This window comes from Nomascus leucogenys, unplaced genomic scaffold, assembly GCF_006542625.1.
Source record: "Nomascus leucogenys isolate Asia unplaced genomic scaffold, Asia_NLE_v1 Super-Scaffold_349, whole genome shotgun sequence".
NCBI classification, from domain to species: Eukaryota; Metazoa; Chordata; class Mammalia; order Primates; family Hylobatidae; genus Nomascus; species Nomascus leucogenys.
The window spans coordinates 587,556-612,433 of NW_022095771.1; the positions used below are offsets into that span (position 1 = coordinate 587,556).

Genomic DNA, 24,878 nt, shown 5'->3' on the forward strand with positions numbered 1-24,878 from the left:
ATAGGACAGAACCCAGTCCCTGATGAGTGGGCACTGGTGGCCTGGCCTCATGACCACAGGACACACTGTTCCCAGGACACAGACACCCTGGGCTTTGGTTGGATCTTGGCCTCTAGGTAGGGCTCTGGTGGGCAGTGGGCAGTGACTCCTGAGACACTACTGTGATTCTCGGTGGTGGCTGTGGTAAAACACCTGCAGGGCTGGAGTTTAGTGTGAGATTCAGCAGGAACTGTGGCCTCTCCCAGTGACAATGTGTCACTCCCACTCACCAGCACCCATGCCCACAGGCCATGGCCTCTGCCTCACCAAACCCCTGCCAAGTTGCCCATCTATGGAGCAGCTTCCATGCAGCAGGGTCGGGCTCTTACCTCCACCTCCAAGGCACAGACAGGGGCAGCTCTGTGTCACTGTAAGGCCATGAGGAGAGCTGAGGACCTGGACCAGGCTGGGGGCCATCCCCTTTCCTGATCAGGCCTCAGGGAAGGACCAGCCCCATCCTCATCGGACCCAGGTCTCAGCCCAGGAGCCTGCATAGGGAAGAAAGGACAGACAGGGCCTCCATGCTGGCTGACACTCAGGAGGGGCCGGGGCAATGGAGCAGAGGGAGCACAGGGCCAGGCACAGGCTGCTCAGGATCCACGGGGGCTCAGGCTGCACAATGGGGCTGCCCCTCCTGGGCTGCAGGCAGCATCCCCTATGGGAGCTGAGAAAGTCCAGTCCTGAGATGGGGCAGTTCTGCCCAGGGGTGTGTGGCTGGGCCCTGACAGCAGTCTCCTAAAATGTGACTCTATCGCCAGGGATTAGTCAATCGGTTCCAATTAGTCATTCAGTTCCAAGAATGCTGAGAAGTACCCAGTAGAGCAAGGATGCACCTGGAGCCCATCCTGTCTAATGGACTCTGACCATCCCGCGTCCACCTGCCTCTCCTGCATATCGGTCACCACCCTTTCCCTTTTCCTCATTTCTCCATTGTGTCTGACCCAGAGGCTGCAATCCTCTCTCCAGTCACAGTGGCCCTTCTTTTACTCTTGTCCTGTCAGAGTGCCTGAGCAAGACTCCCCAGATCCATCCACATGCCTGGCTTGTCCACTTACTAACTGTGCTGCTGTGCACGGCTGGGGTGGCACCAGAGGCAATGAGGGTGACTGAGGGCCCCACAGGTGGCCAGCTTGGCCCTTTACCCCATCCCTAGCCTCAGGGGGTTCTCAGGGCTGTCAGCCAGCAGCCCTGGCTTGGGGCACCTGGCTGTCCTCCTCCCACTGTTCTGACTCAGCCTCACCCACCTGTCTTCTGTCTGTGGTGCTGACCAAGCCAGCAGGTAGCAGGTCCCCAGAGGGTGCTGCTGAGCTTTGGGAACCCACCGAGGCTCCTCTGCTGAAGGTCCCAGGTGAGTCGTTGCCCCTGGTTCTACATCATCCACTGTCCTCTTCAGCACCATCCACCCCACCCCAGGCCAGCTCCATGCAGATGCATCCACGAGTCACCAGTCTCAGGGTCCTCTGTTGTAGGATGGAGATTACTGTACCTGCTGTACAAATTCATATTTATTGTGTGAAATAAAGTATAGAAGCTAAAGTAAATGGGGACTTTGGTTTGCATTTTCCTGATGATCACTGATGCTGAGCACTTGTTAGCCATTTTTATATCTTTTTTTAAAAGATAAATATCTATTCAGGTTCTTTGCTTGTTTTTAAATCAGGTTATTAGATTTTGGTGAGTTTTCTCTCTTCTATTCAGTTGTGTGGCTTCTTATGTATTTTGATTTTAACCCCTTATGAGATATATTGTTAGCAAATATTTTCTCTGAGGTCATAAGCTGCTTTTTAATTTCATTGATTGATTTCTCCTGTGCAGAAGCTTTAGGGTTAAATATACTCCTACTTGTATTTTTGGTTTTTGTTGCTTGTGTTTTTAATGTCGTATTTAATAAATTATTATCTGAACCAATGTCAAGGAGCATTTGCCCTGTGTTTTCTTCTAGGATTTTTACAGTTTCTGATTAAATACCAATGGGATATCACCTCCTATCTCTTAGGATGGCTGTTATAAAAAGGACAAGAGATAACCAGTGTTGGTGATGTTGTGGAGAGAAGGGAACCTTTGTACACTGCTGCTTAGAATGTAAGTTAGTACAGCCATTATAGAAAACAGTATGAAAGTTCCTGAGAATCTAAAAATAGAACTACCATATGGCTCAGCAATCCCTCCTATGAATTATATATCAACAGGAAATGAAATCAGCATCTTATAGAGATATCTTCACTCTCCTCTTCTCTGTGCCCCACCACAGCATTGTTCCCAACAGCCAAGCCATGGGATGAAGTTACTGTGCATTGATGGACGAGTGGAGAAAAAAAATGTGGGGGAGGTGTTTGTGCGTGTATGTGTGTGTGTGTGTGTATAATATATGATAATATAATATTTTTTCAGCTTTTAAAAAGTTGAAGATACTGCCATTTGTGATAACATAAATGAACCTGGAGGATATTAGGCTAAGTGAAATAGCTTAGGGAGAGAGAAAAATACTGCATAATTTCTGTTACATATGAAATCTTTAAAAAGGTTAAATACATAGAGACATGATAGAATGATGACTTGGGGGAGAAGAGACACAAGTCAACGTTTCAGTTATATAAAATAAATGCATCTGGAGGACTAAAGTACAATTTAAAAGATATAGTTACTATTTTTATATTATATACTAGTGATTTTTGAACAGGGTAAACTTTAGGTGCTTTGACACCAAAAGGAAACTACATGAGTTCATGTATATGTTAAATTGTTTGACCACAGTCATCATTGATATGTATATGTATATATATGATTATGGGCTCATTAAATTTAAATGCTATAAATAGGTAACAAAGAATAAAGTTAATTGAAAAACTGTCATTAGACTTGATTTTGCCTAAATGACAAACTGAAACTACCTCCTAAATATTAATATTTGTACATCACATAAAGTTCATATGTTGGAAATATGCTTAAAGAAAAGGAATTATAAATTTTAATAAACACAGAATGACACAGTAAATGCAAAACAGTAGAAAGAGATGAAAATCTGATTAATCAGAGTGGTTAATGCTTAGATATAATTAATGATGTGTTAGGAGCAATTTCGAGCCACTTACACATAAATTTAATACCAAAGAGTTTATGTGTACACAGAGATTAAATTTAAAAAACATTTACAATGATACTAATATTAAAATGATTACGGGAACCAACTGTCTGCTATAGAAAAAATAGAGTGTTAAGTAACTAGTAGAAAGTTTGAAACTTTGTTAGAAAGTTAAGTGAAAAAGTGATCAGCATTTTTGAGCACTAAAGAGAGGATGGACAAAATTTTCTTTTCTTTCTTTCTTTCTTTTTTTTTTTTTTTTTGAGATCGAGTCTGTCTCTGTCCCCCAGGCTGGAGTACAGTGGCGCAATCTCAATCTCAGCTCACTGCAAGCTCTGCCTCCCGGGTTCACGCCATTCTCCTGCATTAGCCTCCCGAGTACCTGGGACTGCAGGCGACCACCACCATCCCTGGCTAGTTTTTTGTATTTTTAGTAGAGACGGGGTTTCATCGTGTTAGCCAGGATGGTCACGATCTCCTGACCTCGTGATCCACCCTCCTGGGCCTCTTAAAGTGCTGGGATTACAGACGTGAGCCACCGCAACCGGCCCATAATTTTCCAATACCAAGAAAATCATTTGATATTGCAAGGTTTTAAACCTAAATTAGTGTATTTAACTTCACAAAGGCCGAAATCCTATAAGCAATGTTTCTTGAACACTTTAAAATGACAATAAAAATTAAAGTGTAACCAACAAGTAATGTGAAGCCACATGCAAATTTCCTTTTAGATCGTTTTAGTATTTTTTAATTTTATGTGAATTTTTATTTTAATAGGTTTTTGGGGAACAGGTGGTGTTTGGTTACAGGGAGAAGTTTTTAGTGGTGATTTCTGAGATGTTGGTGCACCCATCACCCAAGCAGTGTACACTGTACCCAGTGGGTATTCTTTTATCCCTAAGATTGTTTTAAATGACATCTAGATTAAATAGAACATTCAGACAGAGATTACTTTTACAGCACCAGAGAAACGCTAAGGAGGAAGCTTTGCGACTGAAACCAAAAGACCTGAATTTATATATTTAATTCCACTAATTAACATTCTTAATTTTATAGAAAAACAGCAATTCTGCCCACGTGCAGGAGTTATGCATTAAAGTGGAGCATGATCATTTCAGATATTTGTCCAAAACATAAAAATTCTTCCAAGTATTAAGAAAATATTTATACTTCACAGATAATGTTAGTGTATAATACATGGGCATTGAGATGTTTCAAATGAGAAAAATTTCTCATAGGACACCGTTCTACACAAAATATTTATGTAAAATTTTTTACTCATATATGCATGCGGACATTTGATGTTTTAGCACGGAATAACATTCTCAAAGGTCATTTAATGTAGTAAATTAAAAATCTTTAAAGTTTACAAGAATTTTAAAACTGCCCAGCAGAACAGATAGAAAAATATGGGAACTTCCCAGGACCAGAACTGAATCAAGAGGCAAATTCACAGGAGTCATGAAAGCAAGAAGTTAGAGCTGCCTTCAGGCACAGCTCTGATTGCAGGGCTGAGTACACAGACCTCAAGCCTGTGAAAATCGTCCACTCTGCCCTTTGGAATATACAGAGAAAATTACTAACCGGGGCCATCCCAAATGCGAGATCTCTAAAATATAAGAACCAAATTGTAAATTATGAAGCACACAAAATAAGCTACCCAAAAAAGGGAAAGAAGAAATTATATAACCCATAAATTTCACAGATTGGAAACATATTTAAAATAATTAAGTAACACAAATGGGGAAGGAGAATATCAAAATAATTTTGAAAACACATAAAGTTCTAAAGCGGGCACTGGGGGCAGTGGCTCATGCCTGTACTCCCAGAACTTTGTGGGGGCCGACGCAGGAGGCTCACTTGAGACCAGGAGTTTGAGATCAGCTTGGGCAACAAAGCAAAAATTGTCTCTACAACAAATAGATATAAAAAAAAAGCCAGGCACAGTGGTGTGTGCTTGTACTGTCAGCTACTGGGGAGGTGGAGGTGAGAGGGTCTTTTGAGACCAGGAATTTGAGGTTGCAGTGAGCTATGACCACCACTGAACTCAAGCCTGGGTGACAGAGAGATTCTTTCACACACACACACACACACTAAACAGGCATGTTTTGCGAAGACTCAAACAGAAATTGAACAACTGAAACTTAAATAAATTTAATATACAATGTATGGTTTAATTATTAAACCAAGTTAATAACAACAGGATTAGTGAACTAGGATACTGAGATGAATAAATAAAAGAACTGCAGAAAAACAAAATGATCACAATACAAACATGATTATACATGTACAAAGAATAAAATGAAATGAAATCAAATACATTGGTTTCACTAGCTTACATACAAATAACAAATTACATTAATAACAAATATTTATAAATTTCTGAAACTCAATATCAGATGGGAACCCTTGAATGCAGAAGTGTATTGTGATTAATAGTGACCACCAACAAAAAATACTCGACAGAAATAAAAGTCAAACTGCATAACAGCAAAGAAAAGAAAAAATTTTAAAGCCATGAGAGAGAAAAGAAGAGAGAACCAATGAAGGTGAGAGCAAAGTCTCCACAGCCTGTGCTCAGTCAGAAAACAGAGAAATAAGTAAGAGTGCTGAGAGAAGTTACGGTTCAACCAATAATTAGATACTTCACTAACATATTTTGAATAAGTAAGGATGCACTAAATGATTTCCAAAAGTAAAAAAGTGGGAAATCTTATTACCAATATGAGCTTATTAAGAATACACTTCAAAAAGAAAAAAAAATTTTTAAATGGAGTTCAAGGCATCAAAATGAAATGCAAGAAACTGCAAACATATTGGGCTATGAAATCATGGTGGACAATGAACTAAAGGATCCATCAAGTCTTTGGCAGCATCAGTTTCCAAATGATTTATATAAAATAACAGTGTTAAATGAACTCTATATAATGTAATGAAATAAATTATCAAATCCTCTGATACTTGAATAATTTAACTGATGTTAGCATCTCCTTTTCGGATAATTATTTTCATAGAAAAAATATACAATACTTCTGTCTCATCATTTGCAGAATATCAATTATCCTTTTTTCAGAACTTATTAGCACCAAAGGGCTCACAGTGGCATAGGCCCTGGTCACAAGCCTCTGGACAGCCAAGATGACTGAATCATATGTTTATATCAGAATCAAGTAGGATGAGAGGCTCAAATCCAACCAGTACATGACCACGAAGAAACTCACCAACAGCAAGATGGTCTCGGCGGCCCTTTTTTCTGGAGAGACTCTTGGAGAGAGTCTGGTGCTGTGAAGGTGCTGGGATCACCTCTGATGCCTGCACAAGAAAGTCACCATGTATGCACTTGAGAGCAGCGTCTAATTCCCACAAAGGAGACATCTCAGAAAAATAAGGCTCCAGGCCGGGCGCGGTGGCTCACGCTTGTAATCCCAGCACTTTGGGAGGCCGAGGCGGGCAGATCATGAGGTCAGGAGATCGAGACCACGGTGAAACCCCGTCTCTACTAAAAATACAAAAAAAATTAGCCGGGCGTGGTGGCGGGCGCCTGTAGTCCCAGCTACTCGGAGAGGCTGAGGCAGGAGAATGGCGTGAACCTGGGAGGCGGAGCTTGCAGTGAGCCGAGATTGCGCCACTGCACTCCAGCCTGGGCGACAGAGCGAGACTTCGTCTCAAAAAAAAAAAAAATAAGGCTCCAGATGATGGACTTCCTTGGAGAAATGAGGCAGTTTTATTGAGCCTCTAAAAACTGGTCTGAGTCATATTAGAAGAAACCACAGTGTCGAAGATTATGTAACTACTGCAGGACAACTGAGGGACCATAAGAAGACAAGAACATATGAAATATGATTTGTGAATTTATGTTTAAACCTCACCAACTAGGAGGTGCTGGGGCTGATGGTGATGGCCTGGAGCATGCTCAGGAGGCAGGTGGTGCAGACAGAGAGGTCCCTCATCACCGTGCTCAGCTAGAAAAGCATCTTACACTTGAAGTCATCTTGAAAATGAAGGGACTCAAAAAGGTCTGGAGACACCAAGAACACAATGGTGAGCAGCATCATGATGTGGACGAGGGCCAAGTGACTGGTGGTCAGGCCAGTGGGCTTAGGATCCAGCAGGAGCGTCATGGTACCAGAGAAAAGGAGGAAGATGTTGGCCGAGACTCCAGTAACAGCTTGGGCAAAGAAGGCACTTTTGAATGATAACATAAGAGGAAACTGCATTCATTTTAATGGCAAAGAGGAAATATTTTATGTACCTGAAAAAATCAACCAATAAAACTTCCATCATCAATGTTACTTACTTCAGATTTAAAATTATCACCGTCATTATCATTTTAAATCCATCCATTTATTTTGATTAATGTTGATTGTCACTTATAAATTCTTAAACCTACAGCCTGATCATTATATGATAAACAAAATTATTAAGTTGATCGAACACTCACACATGCACAGTCACACCTGTAGAGGAGGCACATTATCTGTGCTCCTATAGTATCAAGGACACACTTTTTTATTAAGCATTTAGTTTTCACTTTTTGCATTCCTTCATTTAGTTTTCATCACCCAGAACTGTGACATGTATATAAAAATGAATCATGGGTGTTTGTAGAACAGAACTGAAGTAGATTTTGTGCTAATGGAAAAAGCAATCACCTGATATATTTTGGAAAAAAAATAATAATGCATTGAGTGGCTGTGATATCACAACAGTCTGACATGATGCTGAACATCACATTCATGCATGCAAAGTTTAATGTATCCTATAAAAATTATATAGCAGATACATAGCAGAAGGTGTTCTTTTCAGATAGTTTGTGGTAGTAAAAAAAAACTCCCTATTAGCAATTAGTATAATAGGATTAAACATAGTTTTATTATGGTCATCTACCAAAATCTTCTTAATGTGAAGTATATAAAAAACCTTGGGAGCGCGTCTGGCCGGCCCCGCCACGGGGCCGCGCGGGGACGCACGCAGGCGGAGGCGTGGATCGATCCCGCGTGCCCATGGCCCGGGCCCCGACGGCCCAGCGGAGCCTCATGCCTCCTGCCGCGCCCGCGCGCAGCACAGAGGGGCTGCTGCGCGCCTTCCTGCAGAGCCTGCGCACGCTATTCCACATCCTGTACGATCCGCGGCGCGGCTGCGAGCACCTGCGAGAGATCCAGTCCCGCTGGCAGGGCGCCGACGCGCGGGAGCTGCCCCTCGGGGTCCTGGAGGGCCTGCGCGAGGTGGCCCCTGCCAGCGGCTACCTGACCTTCCAGCGCTTCGTGGCCGGCCTGCGCACCGCACTGCTGAGCGCCGACGGCGGCCCCCGGGACCCCACGCACGCCCCGGCCCGGCCCAGGAACCAGCCGCCGCAGCGCCTGCTGTTCGCGCCGGCCGACGAGCCGCGGATGGTTCTGGAGAGGAAGCACCTGCCCCTGGGCGAGCGCGCTTCTCTGGCTGGTCCCAGCCGCGCGGCCCGCAGCCCAGAGCAGCTGTGCGCCCCCGCCGAGGCGGCGCTCTGCCCGGTGGAACCAGAGCGGTCCCAGAGCGCGGCGCTGGAACACAGCCCCAGCGCGGACGCAGGTGCAGCGGCCTGCAGGGCCTTGGAGGCAGACTCAGGGGATGCCCCGCGGGCCCCCAGTGCCCGAGGAGAACGTCAGAGGCACACCATCACCAGCGGCGTTGACTGCGGCCTGCTGAAGCAGATGAAGGAGCTGGAGCAGGAGAAGGAGGTCCTGCTGCAGGGTTTGGAGATGATGGCGCGGGGCCGCGATTGGTACCAGCAGCAGCTGCAAGGAGTGCAGGAGCTCCAGTGCCGCCTGGGCCAGAGCAGAGCCAGCGCCGACTTTGGGGCCACGGGGAGCCCCTGCCCACTGGGGCGGCTACTGTCCAAGGTACAGGAGGTGGCCGGGTGCCTGGGGGAGCTGCTGGCTGCGGCCTGTGCCAGCTGGGCCCTGCCCACGTCCTCCTCCGGGCCCCCTGCTCTGCCCTGAGGTCAACCTCGTCCCCGGGCTGTCAGCAGCAGACCATCCTCATGCTGAAGGAGCAGAACTGACTCCTTATCCAGGAGGTGACCAAGAAGAGTGAGCGCATCACGCAGCTGGAGCAGAAGTCAGCGCTCATTAAGCAACTGTTTGAGGCCCGCTCCCTGAGCCAGCAGGACAGGGGGGCCTCTGGACCCCACCTTCATCTTGCCGGTGTGAGCTGAGCGGGCCCACAGGGCCAGCCTGGCACTCAGCCCTTCGGAGCGGGCACTCTGTCGCACCCAACCTCTCTGGCTGGAGATCCCCGTCAGGCCCAGGCGGTCCCGGAATGGGCGCCTTCCTGCACCCCTAGTCATCCAGGCTTCCCGGGCCTGTCCCCGGCTGGCCCCCACACCCAGCCCTTGACTCGGTTTTGGCTTCCGGTGCTGACATGGGCTGAGGCTCTCTTGAGTCCGCATAGTCCGCAGCTACTACTGCCGCTGTCAGTGGACAGTGAAGGACCCCTCCACCAGTTACCAGATCTTTGGTCGCCCGGTTTCCAGCGGTGCTGCCCTGGGTTCCATCTCCCGGGAAAGGCACTGCTCACGCCAGGCTGCACTTCCGACAACGGCCAGCAGAGGGCGCTGGACGGCACGGATGCGGCGCTGAGGCTGCGCCCCAGACCTGGGGGGTCCAAGGGCAGCTTACCCCCACCTCAACCAGGGCACCAGGACAAGGTGGCTGTCGCTCGGACGGGAGCAGATGGAGGGGATGGGGAAGGCCTCTAAGCGGGGTTTGCTCGCCTGGCAGGGAAGCCCAGGGATGGCGGTCGGACTTCAGGTCCCGGCCAAGGCTGAGAGACTCTGGCTGCAGCGGATCGGGGAGCCGGGTGGACGAGAGCTTGGCCTGCTTGTGCCTCCCGCAGACCCCGGGGTGATGGTCTTCCTCATCCTGGCCAGGACGCTGCCCCACGTTGCATCCCACAGAACAACCTGTGAGCCTGGCTCCCCAGGAGGGCCCTGTCCCCAGGTGCCTGGGCCCCCACTTTCCAGGCACGTCATAGGGAAAGTCTGTCACCCCCTCACTCAGGATTCTCAAGGCCTGGGGTCCTGCTCACCCCCCTTTCCTCTCACGCCCAGCCTGATCCAGGTTTCATCGAGGAGGAACCACTTCCCTTAGCCAAGGAAAAGGAGAACCCCCAGGGTACAGGAGGAGGCTGGGGCAGGTCCCCTTGGGTGTCACTCCTTGCCCGTGTGCCCAGGCCCACTCCCGCTGGTGCTGGGGTACGCACTGGTGGGGGCCTCATGCTCAGCCCAGCCTGGAGGGCCCCAGTGCCACCAGAGCCAGGGGCACGGCAACATCACGGATGGGTTCTGCAGTCCGGGGCCTCCGATGCAGGGTCAGTGTGTGTGTCGGGGGGTGCGCAGGGTCCCTGATGCGGGGTCAGTGTGTGTGGGACGCAGGGCCCCCGGTGCAGGGTCAGTGTGTGTGGGGCGCAGGGCCCCTGATGGGGGGTCAGTGTGTGTGGGAAGCAGGATCCCCTCGTGCCCAGGGCACTTTGGTGCACTATCCCACAAGGCAACCCTGTCTCAGAGGAGGGGTCCTGGCAGCCAGCGCGGCAACTCCCTTCTGGAACCCAGCTCCACGATAACCTGCCCGCAGCGACCCCACAGAGCCACATCCCCTGCTGCACCCGGGCTGCAGAGGTGTCCCAGGACAGGCCCAAGCCAGCCCAGCGTGCAGCTGCCTTCCGACCCTGAGGGGCCATAAGCACCCCAGGCCTGGACCTCCTGGGTGGGAAAGGGAGCGGGTCCTGAAGGCCTGTGTCCCACAGCGCCAGCACCAGGTGGACTGCAGTGCAGTGGATGGGCCAGCGGCAGCCGGGGAGAAGCCCCCCCACCACATCAGGAGGCTGAGGTCTGCCCACCAGGGCCTCCCCACATCTGCCTTTGAGGGTGCCTACCATGCCCTGGGGGATCCGGGCATCTTTACAGGACTGGAAGCAGAAGACAGAACAATGTCTGTCCCAGGGTGACTTCATCAGGAGACCGCCCACGTAGAGCTGGACCCCGCAGCTAAAGCGGAAATGTGAGACAGGCTGGCACCTCCGGAAAACTGCCTCTCAGCCTTGGTGTTCCATGCAAGGTGAAAAAAATATGGGTCATCCAAGTTTACAGCTTGCAATCAGGCTAGTGTGTGGCCCTAGAGACCACGAGGGGAGAATTTAAAGTGGCCCCGGCTGGCACAGTCTAAGTGGCTGGCAGAGGGACATGCAGACCCTGCCTGGAGCCCGCCCTAGTGACGCTGGGCAGGTCAGTCTCCTTGCAAGATGTGACAGCATCCCTGGCCTCTATCCACGAGGTGCCAGTAGCATGCGCAGGTACATACACGTGCATGCACACAGTCATGATACCTAGAACTGTCTCAGGATGTCAAAATGTGTCCCTAGAGGCAGAAGTGTCCCTGGTTGAGAATGTGCCCCAGAGGAAACAACCACACCAGGCCTCAGGATTTTGTGTTGATCAAGTTCCAGGGAAAATGAATATCTGTCGGCTGCGGTGGCTCACGCCTGGAATCCCAGCACCTGAGGCCAGGAGTTCGAGGCCAGCCTGGCAAATGCAGTGAGAGACCCCATATCAAAAGGAAGAAAAGAAGAAAGAAAGAGGGAAGGAAGGAAGAAAGGAAGGAAGGAAGGAAGGAAGGAAGGAAGGAAGGAGAAAAGAAAAGAAAATGTGATCTCCAGTTTTAAAATTCATAAACACCACAAGAAAACAATACACTATGAGACCCAGCAGAAACAACAGGTAGACTCTGTAGACACAGATACTGGAATTATCAGAGAGAATATAAAGTAACAGTGTTTTATATATCTAAAGAAATAAAAAAGATTTCTGGAAATATGAAAAAAAATCTTGTTTTATCACATGATCGTTCAAATCATCCTTAAGTATTAGAAATACACTACAGTATCTCCAAACTTAAATAAACCCGAAGTAGTATAATTACATCACTCTGAATCAGTGCAGATTTGTAGTGTCTTAAAATGTAAAGATTTGCATAAATGCATAAAATAATTTGTACTACTTTATTAAAATGGAAAATAGTCAAACAAAATTCAAATTCAAATATAATTACATAATGTCAAATTTTCTTCCACAAATATATATATTTATATATTCATAATATTAATGTTTCATCTAGAAACACGTACTGACTAGTTATAATTCAGTGAGATGTAAGAACAAATCTTCAGATAATTACAGACATCGTCCCACCTGAGTCTTGATCCTCACTGGTAATGAAGCTGGGAAACAGACGCTCACCTGGCTGAGTCTTGGAGTGAGTCTGTGTGTGAATTGTGGTCCCTGAGCCGTGGTTATAAGGAAGGGATGCTGTCAGTTTATCTCCCTCAGGCCCATAATTGTCATGTTACCTGTAGAAGCAGGATGGCCCTGACCCTGCGACTGTTAGAAAGGAGAGCCACTGGGAGAAAATAAATGTACCTAATTCCTGAAAACAGCAGAGTAGCCGCAGCTGGGTTCTGAAGTTTAGAATGAGTGAGCTCATTTTCTTAGGTAACTTTTGCTCGGCTGGATTGCCTCCTCTCAGTCCTTGTCAACAAAAGGGATGTTAAAGAATAACTAACTTCAAACCGTCTTTACAGTTTCATGTCAGATTACCAAACGTTTCCTTGCTGGAAAAAAAAAAACTATACATACATACAATGGGATGAATGAATATCATAATGCTGCATCAAAGAAACCAAATTAAAAAGCATGCATAGTATCTAATTCCATTCATTAAAAAAATCAAAAAGCAAACAAAATTGAATTTCTGGCTTCAGGTAAGAGTGAAGTATCTTGTTTAACAAGACTCTCACAGGAAAAGTAATACATTTTTGATAAAATATGATATGTAATCATATAGAAATATATTTATGTGTAATACATATGGTATAATACATGTATGGGTAAGAAGTGAATGAGAAGTTCAGCTTCATCCACTGTAGGGGAGTTAGGGATTGTAGTTAAGTTCAGTCAAATTAAGTTTCTTCTAGAAAAATAACAATACTCCTCAAAAAACATAACAGAATCTAGAGTGTCTATCTGTCATTTATAGTTTCTAGCATATAATTTTAAAATTCATGAGATGTGTGAAAAAAGCAGGATAATGTAATTCATATACAAGATTAAAACTAAAACAGGCATTAGAAGCTAGCTCCAAGACGTCCAAGGTGTTGTAATAAGATGACAAGAATTGGAAAGCAGCTATTATAAATATGGTCATGGAGGTAAAGAAAAATATTCTCATAATGACTGGGCAAATGGGGGATCTCAGCAGAGAAATGGAAATTATAAAAGAACCAAATAGAAATATGATAATGAAAAAAAGTACTGTTGAGAGGATCAGCTGATTAGAAACAGAAAAACTTAAAGACAGAGCCCTAGAAATTAACTAATCTGAAGACAATGTTTCAGACAAATGATTGAAGAAAAATAAACAGAGCCTTAGAGATCTGTGAGATGACTGGGTCCTGCTAGACAAGGCCTGCCTTCCCCAGTGTGGAGTCCACAGTGCAGCTGACCTGCCCCTGCCTGAGCATTTCAGCTGTGGTCCAGCATTCTTCTGAGAGCCTGGCCCCAAAGGCCGATGGTCCACCCTGGGGCTCCTGCCACAGTCACTACTGCCACTGCTATTGCTGCCACGAGGCCAAGGAGGAAGTGTGGAGACCAGGCACTTTCATGCACCCCAACAGTGGAATCCACCCTGTTTTTTTTTTTTTTTTTTTTTTTTGAGATGGAGTCTCCCTCTTGTTGCCCAGGCTGCAGTGCAATGGCGAGATCTCGGCTCACAGCAACCTCTGCCTCCCGGGTTCAAGCCATTCTCCTACCTGAGCCTCCAGAGTAGTTGGGATTACAGGCATGTGCCACCATGCCCAGCTAATTTTGTATTTTTAGTAGAGATGGGGTTTCTCCATGTTGGTCAGGCTGGACTCAAACTCCGGACCTCAAGTGATCCGCCCACCTCGGCCTCCCAAAGAATCCACCCTGTTTTTGAGGAAGGTAGGTGGCAAGTGGGTCACAATGTTTCACAGCTGCCAGCCTCCACTGCACCCATTGAGGGGGGGCCTTTGCTCCCCAGTAACAGGCCCATGGCATAGCCACACTGCCCTTGCCTAGGCATTTTGGTTCCAGCTGCACACTCTTCTGAGGCATTGCAATCCCCAGCTGCCGGCAGAGCAGCTGACTCTGATGGAAGGGGGGAGCAGCTCTGCTCTTCAGGGCAGGGCAGGGTCAAGCCATGCCTCTGGCACCTGCTGTCTCACTCCAGCCATTCCCTGACTAGAGTCCAGTGATATGGGTCTTATCCTAGCTCCATATTTCACCAACTGTGTGACCTGGATGAGTTTCTTCACCCCCCAGCCTTCCGTGTCCACGTGCAGACAGTGGATATGGGACACAAACAGTGCCAACTGCACAGAGTGACTGGGCACGTCAAATGAGATGGGACCAATAGAAAGGAAAGTGGAGGCTTGGCCCATTTGTTGGTGGAGGTGCTCACTGAGGTGCAAGAAGGTCTATAGGTCACCCACCCATCTGCCCAGGAGCCTCACCTGCCTCAGCACTTATTAGGCACCTGATGTACAGGGATTCTATGGCAGACACCCAACAGTATGGCAGACACCCTTAGTTGTGCTGCCACATGATTCTCCCACCTTGGCCTCCCAAAGTACTGGGATTATAGGCATGAGCCACCACCCAAGTTTAAATTTTTGTTTCATTTTTGTTGTTTTTATATGCTTTAATTACTTTCTCCTTTTCTTCTGTGTATCTACTACAGTTTTTTTTTTCCTGGTGGTTATCGTGAGACTCATGTAAAACATCTTGTGTCTTAACAACCTTGTTTAAGATGATGACTATTTAACTTCTATGCATAGAAAAACTTTACAAATTTTCTCCCTTTCACACATTTTATATTATGTATGTCACACTTTACAACTTTTTATGTTGTGTGTCCATTAACAAATTATTGTGGCTATTTTATTTTTAATATTTTTATAGATCTTACACTAAAGGTCAAAGTGACTTATGCAAAACCACTACAGTATTAGAGTATTCTAAATTTCACTAGGTATTTACCATTTTCAGTGACATTTATACTTCAATATTTTTCATATTATTAGCATTCGATCATATCAATGTGAAGACTTCCTTTCAGCATTTATTGCAGAACAGGTTGAGGTGTGATAAATACCCTCACCCTCTTTTTTGTCTTGGAATGTTAGAATGTCTTGATCTATATTATTACTAAAGAGCCTTGGATATACTCTTCTTAACTGTCAGTTTTTTTTAATTATTTCAGCATTTTGAATATATGGTCTCCTAGTTTGCTTGCAAGGTTTCTGCTGAAAAATCCACTGATACCATTATAAAGGTTTCCTTCTATGTGAAGAATCTATCTCTTGCTGTTTTCAAGGTTTGTGCTTTATCTTTGTATTTTGACAATCATAATGTGTCCAAGGGCAATCTTTATTAGGTTCTTCTTGCTGAAGGTATTTTGAGCTTCATAAAACTGAATGTTCATATTATTTCCTAGATTTGGAAAGGTTTAAGACATTACATATTTAAAGCTCTTTTCCTCTTTCTCCCTTTTTCTGAAATTTCTGAAATGTGTATATTTGTTCACTTGGTTATATATTGGTTACTTTTAAATAGCCTGTTTTGGAGTTTGCTGAATTTTTCTTCGTTGGGATTGAGTCTCCTGTTAAACATTTCTATTACATATTTCCAGTTCTGCCATTGTTTATTTCAGTTCCAGGATTTCTGTTTGGTTGTTTTTTATGGTTTCTATTTATCTATTAAAATAGTTTTTAATATAGTTGGGGTCTTGCTATGTTGGCCAGGTTAATCTTAAATTCTTGGTCCCAAGCAATCCTCCAGCCTTAGCCTCCCAAATTGCAATTATCACAAGTATAAGCCACCATGATAAGCCTATTTCTTTATTATAATTCTTATTTTGTTTCTGTGTTGTTTCATAACATTTTTAGTAATCTATCGGTGTTCTTTTGCATCTTATTGAAATTTCTTGATGATTATTTTCAATTCTTTGTCAGTCAATTCTGAGACTTCCATTTCTTTGCAGATTTTTACTAGAGCTTTATTAGTTTCTTTGGGTGATGGTCATGTTTTTCAGATTCTTTAAGATCTGTGCAGCCTTATGTTTGTGTCCCTGAATACGAAGGAGTAAACACATCTGCCACTCATCATAGGATAGTTTTGAAACATAAATACTTTCTCCTATTGGGTCCCTGGGCTGATGGGATTTTAATTGAGATTGTAGTTGAGTTTGTTGGAGCCAGGTCACATGACTGCTACGTGGTCTTTAGAGGGCTTCGTGAACAGCTAGAAATCTATGTCTAAATAATCTGTATTGCAAAGAACAGTGCATATCTTAATCCTGGTGTTGCTTGAATAGATGGAATCCTTCTGCCCTCCATAAACAAAATTGATGAAATAGGTGGGAGAAATAAGTGTTAAAATGCACACTGTGTCATCTGGAGAACAGAGCACTATATCTGGGAACGCGAGTCAGAAGAGACATTTTTTTTCTTACCCAAAGGACTATAAATCATGCTGCTATAAAGACACATGCACACGTATGTTTATTGCGGCACTATTCACAATAGCAAAGAGTTGGAACCAACCCAAATGTCCAACAACGATAGACTGGATTAAGAAAATGTGGCACATATACACCATGGAATACTATGCAGCCATAAAAAATGATGAGTTCGTGTCCTTCGTAGGGACATGGATGAAACTGGAAACCATCATTCTCAGTAAACTATCGCAAGGACAAAAAACCAAACACCACATGTTCTCTCTCATAGGTGGGAATTGAACAATGAGAACTCATGGACACAGGAAGGGGAACATCACACTCCGGGGACTGTTGTGGGGTGGGGGGAGGGGGGAGGGACAGCATTAGGAGATACACCTAATGCTAAATGACGAGTTAATGGGTGCAGGAAATCAACATGGCACATGGATACATATGTAACAAACCTGCACATTGTGCACATGTACCCTAAAACCCTAAAGTATAATAAAAAAAAAAAAAAAAAAAGAAGAATGAACATAGAGAAAACAACATTCATCCAGTATGCCAGGTTCCTTTGTATGTGATCTTGTATATAATAAAAAAGCATGTTGCTGTGGAATTTAGCAAAAGGAGGGCATTTGAGAGAGCTTGCATACTTTCCCAATAAATTCTGAAAACATAAATAAAAAAAAAAAAAAAGGTGGTTGTAGTCTAGCTGGGACCCTGAGGTGCATCTGGATCACTTGTAGCATTTGAAATATCACAGATTACTGGGCCTCTCCTTCATGTTACTCACTCCGTAGTTCTTGTCTATGGCTCAAGAATATTCTTTTTTTTTTTTTTACAAGTTCTCAGGTGTTTCCAATGCTGCTTGCTCAGGGAAATCACTTGGAGAACCAGTATCTGGGTGCGTATTTTGTGTCTTCTCCAGCAAGGATATTGGCCCACAGAAGATGCAGAGACACAGGTGTCTGAATGGTTTTAAGTGGACTTTGGTATTGGTTATTCAAATATGAAAGTGATCTGATCCTCTGGACTATTGCATTACTTTTCTGTTACCTCAATTAAGTGATCAGAATGTGCTATTTAAAACCTGTAAGTGGCCTCAAACTCTTCAGTAAAAAACCATTTATCATTGCATTGCAAAAATTCCAAACTATTCCTCAGAACTGAAAACGTCTTGTGTGAGATTCCATGGGATAAGGAGAGCAGTGACAAAGCTGTAACCATAAGACAGACAAGGAAATGGCTTTGGTGCATATGTAACTGGGGATAAAAATAAAGAAGGAGTGAGGAACTGGAGATAATTATAAAATAAAACAAGCAGAATTTTCTTTTCTAAATTCAGTCAGTTCAGTTGAAGAGCAGGTGTCCTCTCTCCACATGAACAATCAATGCTATTTCTTCACTCTAAATGTTTCAGTCTCTTACCTGAAAGATGTAATACTACTCTAATAGAAACAGTTTTCTCTGCCAGGCGCAGTGGCTCATGCCTGTAATCCCAGCACATTGGGAAGCCGAAATGGGCAGATCACGAGGTCAGGAGATCGAGCCCATCCTGGCTAACACGGTGAAACCCCATATCTACTAAAAATACAAAAAATTAGCCCAGCATGGTGGTGGGCACCTATAGTCCCAGCTGCTTGGGAGACTGAGGCAGGAGAATCCCTTGAACCCAGGAGGCGGAGGTTGCAGTGAGCCGAGATTGCACCATTGCACTCCAGCCCGGGGGACAGAATCAGAGTCCATCTCAAAAAACAAAAAGAAAAAAAAAAGAAACAGTTTTCTCTTAAATGTCGAGTATCTGCTATACACCCAGCACTGTCCTCTATATTTGTTTACTTTATATAAACATTAAAACAACTCCATAACTTGTAAAACCTCCTAAATTTCCACTGGAAAAAAAATCAGCCTGGTAACATTTTAAAAATTGTATACTGTCACTTAACATAAATAGAAGGAAAAATTAACTAAAGAAAATTTTGACTTAAATAGTTTTTTCTCCAATTGTAAGGGAGAAAATGGAATGCAATAGTGAAATAAAATGTAATACGCTCACTCACTGTAGAATTAGATCTTCAAATAAACTTCTGAGCAACATTCAGTTTTATGAAAACATTTTTAAAATCACTGAGCAGATAATATAAAAATATTTCATAAACTTTGGAACAAAAAATTGTGTATTTGTTCTCATGTGAATAATAGGCCACTAAACAAAAAATATACATATAAGGAAGATTCTGAACCCAGGAGACTTGAGATTTGGGAAAAATAAGCTCAGTGTACAATAGAGAAATTCATTTTGCTTTAAGCATTTGTGAGCTTCCTAATTTGCTAGCAAATTGTCAACTCTTCCAACACTCTTTTTGGTCCACAATTTCCTTTTCAATTTAAAGAAGCGTAAACACACACACACACACACACACACACACACACAATTTCCTCCTCCATATTTCTCTTACACTTGTAGTTTATTTTTAGCTTATTATATTTGTATATTGCATTCATTGTAAACCAAAGCACAAAAATCTTTGTGTGTTCAGTTAGCCCATGTACAGGAAATGTGCAAAGAAAAATATTCAGTAAATTTTTTTTTTTTTTGAAACAGAATCTCACTCTGTCACCCAGGCTGGAGTGCAGTGATGCGATCTCGGCTCCCTGCAACCTCTGCCTCCTGGGTTCAAGTGATTCTCCTGCCTCAGCCTCCCGAGCAGCTGGGATTACAGGCACATGCCACCACACCCAGCTAATTTTTGTATTTTTACGATCTTTACCATAACTGACATAATCTTCCTGTAGTTACCAAAAACTTAAAAAAATATGAAATAGAACTTTTGACAATAGTCTCCAAATTATTTGAGTTCTCTGAACAAATGATTACTAAATATGTCATTTGACTGTATTATCCAATAGTATATTGTTACCGTCTGTTGCCCCTAATCTTGATTAAAGTAAAATAGTTTAACCTTGGTGGCAGGATAACATTTAATTTATTGCACATCAGTGTTAAAACATTGAAAACCATTTAGTTTATTAATTAAAACTAAGTTCACACGTAGTCTAAGTAAGGCATTCCAAAATCCACTGTATTCTTCTTGGTCAAAATACAGTCACAAACATTGAATAAGCATTATTTTTTCTCTGATGAAATTATCTTTATACTTCCTTTATCTGTTTTTAAAGACTAAGGTTAATGATTTAGGAAACATTGATTTAAAATACGTTTAAAACCTTTCACGGAGGCGTTATCTGTATCTGTAATTTAAAAAAAAATTTATCACACTGAATAATATTTAAGACTTTAACCTTTTACTATAATACACTGATATTTTAATAGATTGGCCAGCTTTTTTATCCCTTAAGGAGAGATGATTGGTAAAATTATTTATTTCAAAAATTCAGAATTTTTCACTCTTGCTTTAATAGAGATGAATAATTCCCAGAACACCTACCTCATGCAGAGTAAGTAAACCACAAACAGCATCTCTCTTTAAATTTTTTTTTTTTGAGATGGAGTTTCATTCTTGTTGCCCAGGCTGGAGTGCAATGGTGCAATCTCTGCTCACTGCAACCTCTGTCTCCCGGGTTCAAGCAATTTTCCTGCCTCAGCCTCCCTAGTGGCTGGGACTACAGGCACCCATCACCACACCTGGCTTTTTTTTTTTGTATTTTTAGTAGAGATGGGGCTTCACCATAATGGCCAGGCTGCTCTCAAACTCCTGACCTCAGATGATCCACCCTGCTTGGCCTCCCAAAGTGCTGGGATTATGGGTGTGAGCTACTGTGCCCAGCAGTTTTTTTTTTTAATTTTTATTTTTTAATTTTACGTTTGCCATTAAGGTTCCATGGAGAAATTCATATAGAATGGCCTCTCCCAGCTCTGATGCAGCAACAATAGGTCACATTGTTTATAATGTTTTCATATAAACGCTAGGAATGTAGGCATAGCATCAACCGATTTGAGAGCTGAATTACATCAATAATAGTTGTTTCTTAAACTCAAATAATGACAATACAAAGCAAGTATCCATTGAAATATAATTATAACTGTCCAAATATCATAGTCCTTGCTTTTTTCAAAAATAGAAACAAGTAAATTATCTAATTGTTTTGACTTTAGATTATTCTCTATATTAAATATTCTTGTCTAATGTAAAGTCTGAAAATTATAGTGCCTTTGTACTTTCTCGTGGGAATTCTCTGATGTTTATTTAGACTTGATTTTTGAATACTCCCTCACATTTATTGCATTTGAAAAGTTTCCCTATGGAAGAATTCTTTATGAATTCTAGTTATTTCTAAGGTTTATATTTAAGATAAAACTCTTTCTACATCCATTACATATATAGTGATCCTCTAGCATGAATTATCTGATGTTAGGTAAACTGTGAACAGTAGTTAAAGGCTTTGCCACGTTTTTCACAATGTATTCAAAACAGCACATACAAAGCAAATCTGTTTTATTCATTAAGACAAATTAATAATCTGTTTTCCATTTTAAAGAAAGTGTGAGGGATTTTTTTTCTAGCTAATTGTCATTCTTTATAAAGCCAGATTAGGGGTCCCTGGGTGCTGGAGAAGGGGGTCCCATGCACACTCAGATATCTAAGAAGGTTCTGGTTGGGATTCATTCATTTAACACAGAAATATTAAGCGCTTAACTTTGCGTAGTTACTTTTCTAGAACCTTGGCATAATTCAATGACTACAACATACAGATCTCTGGGCCTCAATTCTATTCAATGAGTTAGACACTCCTTCAAAGTAGATGGACATCATGTCCACGGAATGTGAGATGAGATGCCCAATGGCCTCTTCTAGGTAGGGAGGCACCCTCTTAGATTCTGACCAAGATGACAAATCCCAGGACCAACTATAAGGTGGGTGGAATTTGAGTTCATAATAAGGGCCTCCTGTCCTCCAGATATATGAGGGAAATACAAAGACCATGGTTGGGAAGAGGCTGAAAGAACCCTGGGGCTCATGCATCTTATGATTCCCATGAGAAGGCTGGAGTCTGGGTGTTCTGCAGAATAAAAGGAGTCAAAGAGGCTGCGGATGGGCCTCAGGCCCCCTACTAAGAAGAGAGGAGGCTGGAGCTCCCAGCCAGCCCTTGACAGACCCATCCCCATCACAGTCACATCCCAGCTCTGCCTGTCCCCCTCTATCCCACATCCAGGGGGCCCAGAACTGAAGTTATGATGAGCAGCCTGCTTCTCATAACCCTCCTTCTGAGGGTGCCATAGATGGGCCTGGGGGGAGCATGCCTGCCGGTAGTCGAGGGCACTAGTTGAAGACGCTAAGGTACCCTCCCCACCTTGGGCGCCTCGGCCTGCGCGCAGGCCATTGCACTCCGCCTGGCTGTGGCCGCTGTGGCCAGCACCTCCTCGGAGCTCCTGGAGAGCGGCAGGTGAAGAAAGACTCAGCGACTCAGCCCGCACAAGGCAAAGGCCCAGGTTCAGCGGGTTGAGGCTTCGAGGACGCAGAATGGGCGCCTGGGTGGAAAGTGGTCGCCAGGTGTGAGTGGCACCGTGGGCCTAGTGCTCGGTTTTGCTGCCCCCGCTTCCTGAAGATTGCAGCTGGAGCCACCTGGGCGCAGCGTTTGATGTGGCACCTGCAGCGGCAGAAGCGACACCCAACCGCGAGGACGCTGCAGGGAGCCGGCACGGAGACATCTGTCCCCTCTGCCCCCAGGCCCCAGTTCCCGGCCAGCTTTGGCAAAAGTGAGAGGCTGGACTTTGGAGGGTGGATGTGAGTGCGTGAGCGCATGTCCAGCCCCCAGTGTCCGGTATGACAAGGTGACACCTTCTAGCATCACCACTGCCCCTATCCTGCTTTCATACCTGGCGGGCTAATAGATCTCTCCCCAGGGATGCAGATCGCAAAGAGGAGGGGAGCGGGCGGATGTCCCAGGGCTGTGGGGTCGCTGGCTGTCAAGGTCAGGCGGGACGTGGTGGGTCTTCTAGAAGGGTTTGTGGGGCCAGTGGGGGTAAGGGTGTGCCAACCTCAACCTGCAGGGGTACCACGGTCCCCAAGATGCAGCGCCTACAGTCCCCAGCCGAGCCGGGCTAAGCGCTCCATGTGCCACCTGCTCCTTACATGTGCCCCGGGCTCCATGCAGTAAGCAGAGAGCAGTGGCCTGGTGTGCAGCTGCCGGGCACCTGCCCCCTGGGGACAGCCAATTCCTAGGGGGACCGAGGCATCCTCATCCCTAGCCTGGCAGCTTCTCAGGAAGGCTGTCGTCTGATAAGTGGAAGGGGAGGGTTTGGGGAGGGCCAGTGGCCCAGCCAACCTGAGTGATTTCCAAGTGAATGAACTGGGGGGTCCCACTGCCTCTGGCTCAGGGTTGTGGCGGAATCTGCCCGGACCTTAGGGGCTCCAGGCTGCCAGCTGCCTATCCAGACTCTGGGCGCCTCCTCCAGACCTCAGATTCCTCAGCTGTCTGAGAGGACTGATAGGGCATGATATGGCAGGGGTGTTTCAGGATTGGGCCAGATGATCCCCTGTAATCTCTTATTACCCCCTCCCTCCCCTCCACTTTCCTGCACCCCACCTCCTTTTTTTTTTTTTTTTTTTTTTTTGCCTATTCTGAGTTTGTCATGAGACTTTGTGGAATGTCTTAGGTGGGGAGGTAGGAAAGGTGAAACCCTTACCCCTGGCTTCAGGGTTCCTCCTAGGCACCCCCTCCTCTTAGGCTTTTTTTTGTTGTTTGTTTTTTTCGTTTGTTTGTTTGTTTGTTTGTTTGTTTGTTTTTTGAGACAGAGTCTTGCTGTGGCACAGGCTGGAGTGCAGTGGCGCGATCTCGGCTCACTGCAGGCTCCGCCCCCTGGGGTTCACGCCGTTCTCCTGCCTCAGCCTCCCGAGTAGCTGGGACTACAGGCGCCCGCTGCCTCGCCCAGCTAATTTTTTGTACTTTTAGTTGAGACGGGGTTTCACCGTGTTAGCCAGGATGGTCTCGATCTCCTGACCTCATGATCCGCCCGCCTCGGCCTCCCAAAGTGCTGGGATTACAGGCGTGAGCCACTGCGCCTGGCCCTCTTAGGCTTTTTTAAAGCACAGACCTGGCACCACGTTCTGTACCTCAGAGAGCTGCAGAGAACTTCTTGCGTTTCCAAAACCAGAACACTTGATTGCTGACTCCAGGCCCTTATCTCATGCCAAAACCCAGATGCCTTGGGGCAGCCAGCTTCAGACAGGAGTGAATTTGATGCTTGTTCTCTGGGATTGACCCAAGGCTTATATAAGGGAGCATGCCTGCCCCTGTGTTTTGGGGGAGTCAACAGTAGTAACCCAGAACTGTGAGCACCATTCCCCACATAGAGCACAGGGAACACAACCCTCTCCAGCAGGCCAGGCTGGCCGTGGCCTGATGGACATCAGTCCTAAGGCAAGAGACCCAAGGCAGGGAATGTCTCTTGCCCCTACCCTTTCACAATGCAGCCATTTCACTGGTGGTGGTGGCCTCTGTGGGTTCTCCCGCCTTCAGAGTGGGATTGTTACCCTGTGCCACCAAGGGAAGCAGAAGCACAGGGCCAGTGGGTGGCAAAGTTAGAGACTCTGTGATTGGGAAATACCACCTTAGACCCAGCGTGGCCCGTTCAGAACATAGTGCCTCTTGGGCTCCATCCATGGGCTGTTCTTTCCATGGGGCACTTTGGTTGCAGTCAGCACCCTGTGGGGTGAGGGTGGAGCACCAGGAGGAGCAAGTGTTATGGGATCCACAGGGGGAAGGAGGGGATATTCCCCCTTTGCCCCATCCTGGGCACAAAAGGTTTGTTCTCTGATGTGTGTGGGCATCAGTGCCTGTGTGGGTATGGGTGGGGTTGCCTCTTTTCTTGACCAAGAAAGAACCACTCCTAGGTCTCCTGGGAGGCTTATGGGCACTACATGTACCTGGAAGCTGAGTGGAGTGTGTGAGGGCTCTGCAGAACTCTCCCCTGCTGCCTCCTCTCCAGTGGGAGCCAGGCCATGTGCTCTTAGTGCCCACTCATGCTCAGGCCCACGCTGCCCATCACTCAGCAGGCCCCTGCCTGACTCCCCCAGCTCAGCTCCTTTTGAGTTTCCTCAGGCCCTTGTGGGCCCTGGGATAGAATCACAGAAGTTGACAACTCTGCTGCCTGCCTCTGCCTCAAGTCAGAGTCCCTTGTGGGCAGAGTGGGTGGGCAGGTCAGGGCTCAGCTTTTGGCTGAGTACAGGGTCCTTTTTTCATGC

General features: G+C 45.4%; 1 pseudogene; it reads left to right on the forward strand.

Annotated features, from left to right (window-relative positions):
* Positions 1 to 8,124: 8,124 nt before the first annotated feature.
* On the forward strand, positions 8,125 to 9,854 carry LOC100607668 (annotated as a pseudogene).
* Positions 9,855 to 24,878: the final 15,024 nt, after the last annotated feature.